Here is a 14,618-nt window from a genome sequence, read left to right as displayed (position 1 = left end):
GCAGGCCTGTGAACCACACGATCGTGGTTCGATTCCCAGTCAGGGTACAACCCATGCCTGGATTGCAGGCCAGTTCCCAGCAGGGGACTCATGAGAGTCAACCATACATTGATATTTCTCTCCTTCTCTCCTTCCCTTCCTCTCTAAAGACAAATAAATAAAATCTTCTTAAAAATGCATTTGATGTATCACAATGCTAACAACTCCAATACAATATTAAGCAAAAGTAAAAAAATTAAAAGCAATGTGAGAGCAGTAATGCATTTTTAAAAGCACCAAATTTGATAGTAAGGGAACTGGATTCTATTTCTTTTTTTTAAATGTTTTTAAATTTATTTTTAGAGAGAGGGGAAATGAGGGAGAAAGAAAGAGAGAGAAACATCAATGTGTGGTTGCCTCTTGTGCGCCCTCAACTGGGTATCTGGCACACAACCCAGGAATATGCCCTGACTGGGAATTGAATGAGCAACCTTTTGGTTTTCAGGCTGGTGCTCAGTCCACTGAGCCACACCAGCCACGGCTGGATTCTATTTCTAATTCAGACTTGCCGGTAGTGACTGTTGTCTTGATCATTTATAAGTAACCATTTATGAGTAATAATGGTAATAAAATATATTTTGCACAGCTTTTAAAGATTAAATGGCACAATTCATAAGTTAATAAATAGTACAGAAGTTCTATATAAATTATTGTATATAGAAACTGTGTATAAGTTTAAAACTATTTATTTTTGCTAGTGGCATATATGTAACATTTTACATGTAATTTTTATTGAGATACAATTGATAAGCAATATTGTGTAAGTTTAACGTGTATGATATATTTGATACATTTATATACTGCAATATAATTATTAACCTAACATTAGTTAACATTTCTAGCCATATTTTTAACATTACTACAAAGCTCCTTAAGTTTATCCTGGCAGTAGGAACCAGAATGAATTTTTATGGTGAGAGGCTGAAGTCATATTAGTTAAGAAACAAAGGCAGAAATCCAAATACAAGGTGCTGGGGTCAAGCAAAATGCAAGAACTGGGCACAGCTGTTGGGAGAATGACAATACCAATTACTTAAAAAGTAATATCTGAGAGAAGAGAAATTAGATGCTGTTTTTGACCTAGATTTTTCTGTCTTTCTCTTTCAGAGTCATTAGTCATTGCTTTTGTCCTCATGCTTGTGGCTTCATGGGCCCCAGATGGCTGCAGCATCTCTAGTGATTACATCTATGTTCCTGGTAAGCAGCAAGGGGAACATGAGCTGAGCATGTCTCTTTTTCTTGAGAAAACCCAAAGTTTCCCTGGAAAATCTATCTTTTAAACTTTCACTCATACTTTATTATCCAGAATTGCATCAATTGGCCAACCTGGGCTAGAATGGGGCTAAAGAAAAAGAAATTGTAGATAAAGCTTGGGCTAAGCAATGATCAGGGTTTGCCCAGAGCCTATCCTCAAGGGATCTTGAGAATATTAAATAAAATATCTAAAGTGGCTATCTTATTGTCTACAGGACACTATAGTAGCTGCTCAATAAAGCCTGCCTCTACTACTCTCATATCAAATATGTGAGTGCCTACCAAGTAGCAAGCAGTTGCTACATACTAGAAAGGACTTGTTAAATAAAACATGACTTCTGAGTGATTTCAGTTCTAGGCCTTAAAAAATGGTGATTTGAAAACCAAGTGGAAAAGCACCACATGAGAGCTGGGGAACAATATCATGATTGTGAATATCAATAAAGTGACTATCACAGGAGTTAGAGCTGAACTATGAGACACCTATTACAGAAATAGAGAATTAGAACTCCTAGGATTTATCTTTAAGAAATGTTAAAGAAATGGCCAAAGTTGACAGGAGCAAACTTTACTAATGTTGTTATTAAAATCAAGAAAAAAAATAAGACTTGGTAAAGAGTTTCAGCTTACCTATACCAAAGTTTACAGAGTCACCAAGAACAACGAGAACAAGAGCAACATCTAGCAAGAATAACTTTATTAATGATGGCAATTTCAGCAAATGCTGGATGCAGAAGTCAAATTTCAAGGAATTAAAGGGAAGATTTTTAAAGGACAAACACAGTGGGTTAAGAACGTTAATTTAAGACTGTAAGACAACAGACAGTTAATCCAAAATGAAATAAATGGTGACCAGTAGGGGCAGACTGTCAGCAAAGAAATTTTTCAGAAAGAAAAGCCCAAGCGTGTTTGAGGGCAAAAAGAGAGAAGTTACTGTGATAAAAATGACTTAAATCATGGTAAAGGAAAGGAATAAGCTTCAGAGTGAGATGTTTCAAAATAAAAGCTATACAAAACCTAAATATATGTGAGGAGTGATTGTCACAATAAATAAGACTCAATTTGAGAGTTTACCCCAAAGGATGAGACGATTGAGAGGAGAAGTTAAACTACTAGATCCTTTTGCTAAACTTAGGGTTTGGCTTGTGAGGAAGGAAGCAGTAAAAGCAAGGTTGGAACAAGGCCTCAGGTGAAAGCAGTAAGCAATCAGAGGATATCAACAGGACTTCCAATAAGAAGAAAGTGCCAAAGTACCACTGAAAACAATGTCTTCCAGTCAAGTCTGCATTTTCTTAGAAACAGATTTTAAGACAACTTGATATCCTGGGTATCTTTTTTTGTTCCCTAACAATCTAAAAAAGATGTACATAAAGTAATTTCAGAAATTATATTAGATTGGGGGTGAATATTAAAATCAATAGTCTTGCCCTAGCTGGTGTGTCTCAGTGAATTGAGTGCCAGCCTGCAAACCAAAGAGTCACCAGTTCGATTCCCAGTCAGGGCACATGCCTGGGTTGCAGGCCAGGCCCTCAGGAGGGGGCCTGTGAGAGGCAACCACACATAGATGTTTCTCTCCCTCTCTTTCTCTCTCCCTTCCCCTATCTCTAAAAATAAATAAATAAAATTGTTTTTAAAAAGAGTCTTTAGGATTCTATACTGAGGTGTAAGAGGCATTAACACTTGAGGAAACCAGATCATTCAGGTGAGAGAAGATGATATAGTGCAGAAAGTAAGGCACTTTCTTTGGCACTTTTTGGAAGGGATGTGTGTCAGGAGAATGAAAGACACTGAGAAGCAGGTTCAGTCGAGGAGAATAGAGAGAATGGCAGGCAAAGCTGTTGTGTTTGTGAGGAGCTCACCAACTCTGAGATTTCAGAGGTGGAAATGTGATATACATGCGATTCTACAGCGGAACGCTAAAAATGTTGAAACTATGAGCCAACAAAACGTACTCGATGAATCGATGTACTTGATGAACAAGTACGTTGAACATCAACGTACTTGATGAACAAGAGGAATGTTAATATCACTGAGAATGATGGTGAGTAAGGAAGAAGAGCGTGAATCAATATGGTAATAGTAACTAAGAGCATTATTCTGACCTAGACCCAACACTAACTCCCGGATGTAGCTCCTAATAGTGTTTGTCTTTTGAGATCTTATCCAACTCCTGTAAGCTTCATTTTTCTCCACTACTGCGTGGAAGTACTAACAGACATCTCAAAGTATTGTGACAATGAGAACAGAAGCAAGATCTAGCAAGAATAACTTTATTGATGATTGCAACAAAATAGGTAAAACAGGCAAAGTACCCACAGAGCAATTGCTCAATAAGAACTGGGAACAGCCTTGGGAATACACAAGTCCATCCTGGGGAGCCCAATAGGGCCTCAGTGGTAATTTGGAAAGTCAATGAAGACACACTTGAGAGACTATGAAAGACAAGGAAGCTCTGAAAAAGCTGGGACTCCATTAAAAATGGCATAGGATAAAGCAAATATCTGCTAAGACATGGAGGCAAAGGGAAAAGGTGAAAATGAGAAATAAGCTGAAGATAAAATTTCCCCAGCATGAAGGCACAATCAAAAGGATTGTGACTATTAAGGCATAATCAAAAGGATTATGGAATAAAGGGAAGAATCCAAACCCGATGAAGAATGCACGATGACGTGAGATGGAAATTTTAGCTGACACAGGCCCTGGAAAGGATTAGAAGTTACTATCTCCTCTCACCATCAACACCTACCAAATGCCTCCGCTTTATTTATTTATTTATTTAAATATTTTATGTATTTATTTTTAGAGAGAAGGGAAGGGAAGGAGAGAGTGGGAGAGAAACATCAATGTGTGGTTGCCTCTTATGTGTCCCCTACTGGGGACCTGGCCTGCAACCCAGTCATGTGCCCTGACTGGGAATAAAACCAGCGACCCTTTGCTTCACAGGCCGGTTCTCAATCTGCTGAGCTACACCAGCCAGGGCCCAAATGCCTCCACTTTAAAAAGGGGCAGTGGGAAAGGAGTAAAGCATCTGTTTGCATAAACCCATGGCCTGAGTATTTAGAGTTTGTTATCCCAAGAGCCAAGAACCTAAAGTCAGAAAGAAGAATCACACAGGACATCATCAAATGTGTGCTCACTAAGGCCAAACACATTTTCACATAAGAAGTTGAAGTTAGTCCTTGTAACTACAAAAACTCTACATAGAGCATTTCATGTGTTTTTTGTATCATTACTTTTCTATCACCATGCTCAGGCTTCAAATATGTTTAAGTTGGCATGGCTTAATATTAATGAGAGTTGATTTTGACCTGCTAATGGTATAGATTATGTTTCACACTCAAAAATATTATTTATTATATTATATAAATAATGTTATTTTGTTGACATGAAGGAGGGGAAAACATCTTCCTACAGAATTCATAAACATAAAAAACCTATTTTGACTGTCCCCGGTATTGGCACCTACCAACCTTAAGCTACAAATTTATCTATTTTCTATTTTGTGTTAGAGATCTCCCATCACCATTGTATCTACTGCTTTACTTTTACATTTTACTAGGTTACAGAACTTCCATTTTTTCTATTTGTTGACTGCTCTCCTCAAACAAAATTGCCACATGCTTCTATTTCATCAAGATTGTGTTTGTGATATTGTACTGAAAGATTGAGGAGGGAAGAATCTTCCCTTGATACATATCATTTACATACGATAACCTAATGCCATTTCTCTAAGTGAAAATCATAGCCTTCTAACACAAAACCAGCTGTTAGAATATTGCCACAAGCAAAAAAAAATGTGGCTTAAACTGACTTTGCAAAAGATGGAATAGAATGAAAGGGTAGGTCACTGAAATGCTACGGCTCTAATCTTTTCCGTGATCCTTTATACTCACAGATTTCTGCATATTCTTTTTTACCTCATATAAAACTCACTTTCAAGTTTATAAAAAATTGAGCAGCTTTTTAAAAAGTGAGCTACATGGAAGAAAGAGCAGCAACTAAGATTTTTGTGATTAATTTGATAACTTCCAGTAGAAAGTATTTAGTTTATCTGCACATAAAAAAATGAATATTAAAATATTCATACCCCAAGGCCACCAGAAAAGTAGGTAACAGCTGTTGGTCTAAATGTGGTTTCATTACCCAGCAGTCGGAATAAGCTTGTAATTATGAATTAAAACTGGAGCAGTCAAAAATGTTGAGTAGGATTTTTAACCCCAACATTTTAAATGTTTCTGTTATAAGAAATTGCACTATTTCCCTCAATAAGCTTTCAAGCAGTAGCAGCAGTAACAGATTTGCTTTGGCTCACCTCAAAAAGAAATGTGCAGTAAAGCCTTCATGTAAATTTCTTAATTTCTTTTCTACAGCCAGTTTGAATATCTGGTACTGAATTTATATTCCAAACTAATAAAGGCATATTTTAATATTTCTTTTAGATTTAAAGACACAGCTAATAGAAGGAAATAAGGTTTTAAAAAATTATTTTGGTTAATAACACAGGTTACAAGTTTTTTACCTATGTGTATTATTCTCTCTTTGCCATGATACCACTACAACCGAGAAAATAAACTTTAATGTTACAATTATCAAATTAGCAAAATGAGGTCTCAAAAATAAAATAATTTTCTGTCAAAATTACTGAAATTAAGAATCCATTTGTGATTGCATTCTAATGTGAAAGCATAAACTAATCTTTTCCCATTATTTAATAAATAATCCACTGAGAACTATAACTTTAGTTCAAAACAATTTACTTGAAGAAAGATAACCTCTGCACAGACACCCACATAACATTTAAGCAAATCACATAGAACAGGATAAAACACAAAATATGTTCTCCTTTATCCCCCCTCACTGCTCTTCTTCTACAATCTGTTAAGAAGCTGGATAGATTGTTACTGAACAAAAGAGAAACTATGGTTGAATGATATGAATAGTGACTAAAAGAAGCATTAATCTGACAAACCTCATAAAGAATTACAAAGCATTTAAAAATATTTTTAGATTAAATATGATTATATTTTGTTAAAGACGAAGAAAATGAAACATGGTCATTATGTGTTAGATCCAAGATAAATGACAGTTAAATATTACAGAAAAAAAAAACAGAGAAACTTTGTAGCCATTATTTGTGATATGAACTTTCAGCTAACTTGTGTGGATCCTGGTACAATGAGCCACTCCCACGTTACTCGTTCCTGTCTGTACTAACATTCCTCTTTCCTAACCCTAGGATGTGTCCTAGAAAACAAAAGAGGGACTAACACCCTGACTCCACCAGCCTCTGCCTCCTGGGTCAGATAAGGATCTGAATGGACAGTGGACAGACAGACAGCACACAGAAACTCTGGAACTCTTCCTAGAGTTCTAAGCTGCTGCTCATGCAATGAAAGAACAGAAACAGTTGTCTGGTAATACCTTTTAAACATCAGAATAGTCTCCATGATACAGCTGAATTGGAAGAGCAGCAAAAGAGAGGGTCTCCTTGGCTGAACTTTATGTTTAACACCTTTAACAACCGCATGGTGCAGTGCTTGCCCTGTTCCTAGACTGGAACCATGGCATCAGAGTCAGAAGACATAAAAAGTTCTACATGAGAAAAATCTCCCACTCCCAGTTGGACTCCAGTAATATATTCAATAATTTGAGCTAGACAAACAGACCTCCAAATCCCTTCCCTAAACAAATGGCAAACATGAAAATAAGTTGACCTTAAATATTACAAGTAACCTGTTATTTTAACCTGTCCCATTATATCGGCTCATAGCATACTCATCATCATGACAAACTCCCTGCTTTCCTTAACACAAAGGAGAAGACAGAAATTTTGAAAACTGAAATTAATTAAAATTTTCTCATGCTCATTTTAATAAAATTAAAACACAAAAATTAGAATCTAAGTTTGTCTTACATCCAAAACCTATAATAATTGAATCACAAGTAACTATAAAACTACAAGAAGGGTAGATCCCTCTCCTAAAATGCAAAGTAAACAAACCATAAAATAGTTAGCCTAAGTAGGTAAGTTCATATTTTTGACTATTTAAATTAGATAACTCCATTGATGTTTTAATTAGAAGTTTATGGATAGTATAAATGGCAATATAGATTTTTAAAAATCCCTAGTTACATTGTGGCACATTTCCCTAAGGTAAAATCAATATAAAGGTAGTAGAGAATATTGAAGAATATGAACGGTTTAAAAAATAAATTTCTTTCTCCTTCCAAATGCCAACATATAATATGGCAAAAATAGAGCACCATTCTCTTCCACAGTATTGCATAATTTTTTATGAAAAATAGCAATTTAAAAAAACCTTGAGAACTAACAACAGCATTAAGTCCTCAGAGTTACTAATAGAGGTTAACATTTTTAAAAAATACCATACAAATATTAATAAATTCACATAAAAATTTGAGGTTGGTAAACACCATCTTCAACCTCTAATGAGGAAATGTACAGTGTGGCCCAGTTTCTGGCCTGAGGACTGATGCAGGCTGGGATCATCTGTCTTCAGTAGCATATAATTTTGTAACTACAGTAAGAACTGAAATACATCTAGGAAGACATATTTCAGATTTCAGCTGTTCCAAAACTTTGAAAGAGCACTTTCTGAAGGATTTTGATTTGTTTATCCCCTTAATCTCACCCATTTGTATTATTAATTGAACCCCTTTCTTTGCAGAGAGCACTCCACCGCACACACATCCTGCACTCTTTTAATTGAGCCCCTTTGGGGGAAAGTATGGTTTAAATATAACAATATATTCAGAACCCTAAAATAATTTGATCTATAATAAATTCTTAAGCAAGGGAGGGAGACCAGCCTGGGGACCCTGGGAGGGGAAGATTGCCAGGTATCAAGTCAGAGATTCACAAGGAAGTTGTAGAAGCTCTTTCCCTGGAGACTTTCAAAAATAGAATAGACAGCCCTCTGCATTCAGTGGTGCAGGAGGTCCCATTATACTTTGTTATTACAGAACTTCACTACCCGTTTCCCTAGGCTTGATTAAAAAAAAGAAGGGTGGGAGGAGGGGAAGTGAAAGCCCCCTGATCTGAGGAAAATTCAGTTTAAGAAATTTCTTTGTTAGTGAACTCAGTCTGTTTGTGCTAAATTAATTCTCTGATTTTTACACTTGATTTTGAGGATAGAGTCTTAAGTGGACTTAGACTCTAATGTATGATTGCACTACTTTCTATTTTTATCTACATTTTATAGTACTATTTTTTCACTGCTTACTGTGCTGTTTTTAGGAATTCAGTACATACCAAGTCAAGAAAAAATTGAAAGTTTTTTGCATATTTTACTTTTTGTCTTCCTTTAACTCCATAATTCTCTATATAAAATTTGAATATATGTGGAGACATACACCCATATTTATATATGATTTAATAGCATTTCAGGGAAATAATATTTAAGTATATATATCTTTTGATTAATAAACTATAAACTATATTTATCACAAATTCTATATAAATTTCTTCTTTTCTTTTTTCTTTTTTTTTAATGTAACTTTTTTCTTTTTTTTAAAGATTTTATTTATTTATTTATCTTTAGAGGGGAAGGAGAGAGGGAGAGAAACATCAATGTATGGTTGCCTTTCATGCGTCCCCTGCTGGGAATTGGCCTGCAGGGAACCGGCCTGCAACCCAGGCATGTGCCCTGGCTGGGAATCGAACCGCAATCCTCTGGTTTGCAGACCCGTGCTCAATCCACTAAGCTAAAATTTCTTCTTTTCAAACATGATGCAAGCAAGATATCACGAACAAACCTGTCCTAAAGAAATCTTTTTCTCATTAATAAAAAAATTATTTGATGTCCAGCGTCTGCCCTGACACAGAGCATTGCAGCAATGCGACGCTTTTCACTACCGTGCTCAAGACTTGGACCACTTTCCACCTTTCGGATCGACAGTGTGGATTTAAGGCCTTTCAGACACTACTGAGCTTTCTTCTGTATTCTCTGTTTGGTTAACCTCATTATGTTTTCTTAATTGAATTATGTCTTTAATAGCATTTAAATAAGCTTTCCTTGAAAGTAAGCAGGATGCTTTGAACAGATAATGTTAAAAATTCAAAAGCTTGTACTGATTTTAATATATCACAACAACTTCTAGAAGTTCTATAAACTGTACTAAAGGATACGACAATTTCATTGCTTTCAGAAGTTTCTGTGTATAGTTATTTTAACATCACTATAGAATCATAGAATAATCATTTTGAAGATATTTTCAAACAATTAGGGACCCAAATTTAAGTTAAAGTGTCCTATGGGATAATCAATGCCAATAACTAATGTCTATGGCTACATCGATACCATCTACAAAAGACTAAATTTGCATATATGTATATTATGATAAGTACGCTGTAACATAACTTTTTACCCAGCAGTTGACAACTCTTTTGTAGATGTTAATTCATTTGTATTTTTAAAAAATATTCACCATAAACACAGCACACATTAATTCTATACATTACTAAAAAGTTTTTAGTTACATTCTCAGGTTTTCAGAAGATCACATTGGGCTGAGATGGTCATCTCCTGTATTACTTCTCTATTGTTGCTGTAATAAATTGTCATAGGTTTGAATTTTTAAAGCAACACATATTTTTACCAGAGTTCTAGAGATCAGATGTTGGACATGTTTTCACTGGACTAGAAATCAAGGTGTTGGTAGCACTTCCATCCCTTTTCAAGGGTTCTAGGGAAGAATCTGTTTTACTCTTTTCTAGTGTTTATTTATTTTCTTTTTTCTTGTTTTTAATTGTTGTTCAAGTACAGTTATTTTAATCTAAGAATCCTGAGTACCAAGTCAAAAGAACCAATGCACCCTAATGTTTATAGCAGCACTATTTTCATAGCCAAGTGCTGGAAACAGCCTTAAGTGCCCATCAGTAAATGAGTGGATTAAAAAACTGTGGTTCATTTACACAATGGAACACTACACAGCAGAAAGAAACAAGGAGTTTCTACCTTTTACAACAGTCTGGATGGAACTGGAAAATATTCTGCTAAGTGAAATCAGTTGGTGAGAGACAAATACCATATGATCTCACCTATAAAAGGAATTGAATGAACGATATACTAACAAGCAAAATAGAACCAGAGACATGGAAACATGGAACAGACTGAAAGTGACCAGAGAGGAGGGGGGATGGACATAATGATAGAAAGAAAGGGAAGGGATTAGTCAAAGAACATGTATGAATGATCCACAGAAATGGACAACAGTGTGGGAATTGACTGTGCAGGCGGGGAGTGGCATTTCCTAGGCAAGGATGTCCAACCCATGGCCCACAAGCCACATGCAGCCCAGGATGGCTATGAATGAGGCCCAACACAAAATCACTAATTTGCTTTAAACATTATGAGGGTATAGTTATTTTAACATCACTATAGCATGAGAATGTTTTAATTTACATAAAACATTATGAGACTGATTTCTGGTAGTGTTTGTGTATTTAATGTGCAGCCCAAGACAGCTCTTCTTCAGGTGTGGTCCCCAAACACTAAAAGTTTGGACATCCTGTTAGGGCAAGGGAAATAAAAGGAAAAATAAACAAATAGAACTATGTCAAATTAAAAAGCTTCTGTATGGCTAAAAAATATATCAAAATGAAAAGTTACATGTGTATGGGAGAACAAATTTGGCAATGATACACTGGGCAAACATCTGATTTCCAAAATATATAAAGAATTCAGATGACTCAACACCAGGAAGACAAAAATCCAAATCGAAAAAATGGGAAAAGGATCTAATAGACACTTCAGATGTCTATTCTGAAGGACTTACAGATGACCCACAGACATATGAAAAGATGCTCAACATCACTAGGCATCAGAGAGATGCAAATTAAAACCACATTGTGAATATTATGCTAGTATGCTAAGTGAAATAAGCCAGTCTGTGAAAGATGAACACCATTGAATCTCACCTATAAGAAGAATTTAATGAACAATAATGAACAAAGTAGAACCAGAAGTGGAAACATGGAATAGACTGAAGGTGACCAAGGGGAGGGTGGAAGGAGATAATGGTGGAAAGAAGGGAAAGAGACTAGACCTCACACCTGTCAGAACGGCCATCTTCAATAAATCAACAAACGAGTGCTGGTGAGGATGCAGAGAAAAGGGAACCTTAGTGCACTGTTGGGGGAAATACAGACTGGTCCAGCCGCTGTGGAAAACAGCATGGAATTTCCTAAAAAACACAAAAAAAATGCCTTTAATTCAGGGATTGTGCTGCTGGGAATACACTTCAAGAGTCTTTTCCAGTTTTTAGAAACCACCACATTCCTTTGATGCTAATCCCTTCCCCCACCTTCAGAGCCAGCAATAGTAAGCTGAGTCCTTCTGAAATCACTTCACTCCGCCCACTTTTCTGCTTCCTTCTTCTGCTGTTAACAACCTCTGTGATCACATTGAGGCTACCCGTAAATATGGGATAATCTCCTTATTTTTTTAAATAATTGTCTATTCTATTATAGTTGTCCTCATTTTCCCCCTTTGCCCTCCTCCTCCCAGCTCACCCCTTCTCCCACAGTCAGTCCCCTCACCCTTATCATGCCCATGGGTAATTCATACATGTTCTTTGACTAATCCCTTCCCCTTCTTTCTATCATCTCCATCCACCCCTCCCCCCACAGTGTCAGTCTGTTTTATGTTTCCATGTCTCTGGTTCTATTTTGTTTGTTAGTATATTGTTCATTCGATTCCTTTTATAGGTAAGATCATATGGTATTTGTCTTTCACCAACTGAAGTATTTCACTTAGCAGAATATTCTCCAGTTCTATCCAGACTGTTGTAAAAGGTAATAGCTCCTTCTTTCTGCTGCGTAGTATTCCATTGTGTAAGTGAACCACGGTTTTTCAATCCACTGATTTACTGATTGTTACTTAGGCTGTTTCCAGCACTTGGCTATGAAAATAGTGCTGCTATAAATATTGGGGTGCAGAAGTTCTTTTCAATTGGTGTTTTGGCATTCTTAGGGTATGTTTCCAGCAGTGGAATCATTGGAGCAAAAGGCGGATCCATTTTCAGATTTTTGAGGAAATCCCATACTGTTTTCCACAGTGGCTGGACGAGTCTGCATTCCCATCAACAGTGCACCAGGGTTCTTTTTTCTCCACATCCTTGCCAGCACTTGTTTTTTATTGATTTATTAGTGATGGCCATTCTGACTGTTGTGAGGTGGTATCTCATTGTGGTTTTAATTTGCATCTCTGTGATGGTAGTGATGTTGAGCATTTTTTCATATGTCTATGGACCATTTGTATGTCCTTCTTGGAGGAATGTATATTCAGGTCTTTTGTCCATTTTTTAATTGGATTGTTTGTCTTCCTGGTGTGAAATCATGTGAATTCCTTATATATTTTGGGGATTAAACCAAACTGTTCTCTGATATATTTCTGACAAATATGTTCTCCCATACAGTCAGTTTCCTTTTCATTCTGGTGATGGTTTCTTTAGCAATGCAGAAACTTTTTAATTTGATGTAGTTTAATTTGTTTATTTTTTCCTTTATTTACTTTGCCCAAGGAGATATATCAGCAAAAGTATTGCTGTGTGGGATATCTGAAATTTTACTGCATATGTTTTCCACTAGGACTTTTATGGTATCATGCCTTACATTTAAGTCTTTTATCTATCATGAGTTTATTCTGTAATCTGGTATATGTTGGTGGTCTGGTTTCATTTTTTTGCATGTACCAGTCCAGTTCTCCCAACACCATTTATTGAAAAGACTATCATTACTCTATTGTATGCTCATGCCCCCTTTGTCAAATTAATTGACCACAGCATTATAGATTTATTTCTGGGATCTCTATTCTCTTCCACTTATCTAAGTGTCTGTTCTTACATCAGAACAATACTGTTTCGATTACATTGTCATTGTGGTATAGTTTTATATCAGGTATTGTGATCACTCCAACTTTGTTCTTCTTTCTCAAGATTGCTGAGGCTATTTGAGGTCTTTTTTGGTTCATATATGTTTTTGAGATATTTTCTCTAGATCTGTGAAATATGCCATTGGTATTTTAATAGAAATTGCCTTGAATCTGTACATTGCTTTGGGTAGTATGCACATTTTAATGATGTTAATTATTCTAATTCATGAACATGGTATATGCTTCCATTTATTTGTTTCTTCCTCAGTTTATTTCTTTAGTGTTCTATAGTTTTCCAAGTATAGGTTTTTACATCTTTGATTAAATTTATTCCTAGGTACTTTACTTTCTTGTTGCTATAGTAAATGGGATTTTTTACTTAGTTTCTTTTTATGATATTTTATGGTTGATGTACAAAACTGCCATCTATTTCTGAACATTGACTTTGTATCCTGCTATCTTGCCAAATTGACTTGTTAGATCAAGCAGTTTTTTGGTGGAGATTATATGGCTGTGTATGTACACTATCATGTCATCTGCAAATAATGGCAGTTTTACTTCCTCCTTTCCAATTTGGATGCCTTTTATTTCTTTTTCTTGTCTGATTGCTGTGGGTAGGACTTCCAGTTCTATGACGAATAAGAATGGTGAAAGCAGACACCCTTGTCTTGTCACTGATCTTAAGGAAAAAGGTTTTAGTTTTTGCTCATTGAGTATGATGTTGACAGTAAGTTTGCCATATATGGTCTTTATTATGTTGAGGTAAGCTCTCTCTCTTTCTACTTTGCTTAGTGTTTTTAACATAAATGGGTGCTGGATTTTACCAAATGCTTTTTCAGCATCTATTAATATGATCATGTGATTTTTGCCCTTCATTTTGTTTATGTGGTATATTATGTTTATTGAAATGTAAATATTGTACCATCCTTCCTTCATGAAGATAAATATCATTTGATCATTGTATATGATGTTTTTAATGCATTGCTGGATATGGATTTTTAAATATTTTATTAGGATTTTGCATCTATATTCATCAGAGATACTGGCCTGTAATACTCTTTCTGTGTTGTGTTTTTTACCTGGTTTAGAATTAGGATAATATTGATTTCATAAAAACAGGTTAAGAGTATTCCCTCTTCTTGAATTTTTTTAATATATTTTATTGATTATACCATTACAGTTGTTCTATTCCCCCCCTTCATTCCCCTCCACCCGCACANATGTGATTTTTGCCCTTCATTTTGTTTATGTGGTATATTATGTTTATTGAAATGTAAATATTGTACCATCCTTCCTTCATGAAGATAAATATCATTTGATCATTGTATATGATGTTTTTAATGCATTGCTGGATATTAGGATTTTGCATCTATATTCTTCAGAGATACTGGCCTGTAATACTCTTTCTGTGTTGTGTTTTTTACCTGGTTT

This window comes from Sturnira hondurensis, unplaced genomic scaffold (assembly GCF_014824575.4).
Source record: "Sturnira hondurensis isolate 20B ecotype Veracruz unplaced genomic scaffold, ASM1482457v3 Scaffold0004271, whole genome shotgun sequence".
NCBI classification, from domain to species: domain Eukaryota; kingdom Metazoa; phylum Chordata; class Mammalia; order Chiroptera; family Phyllostomidae; genus Sturnira; species Sturnira hondurensis.
Note: the sequence above shows the minus strand (reverse complement) of the source record.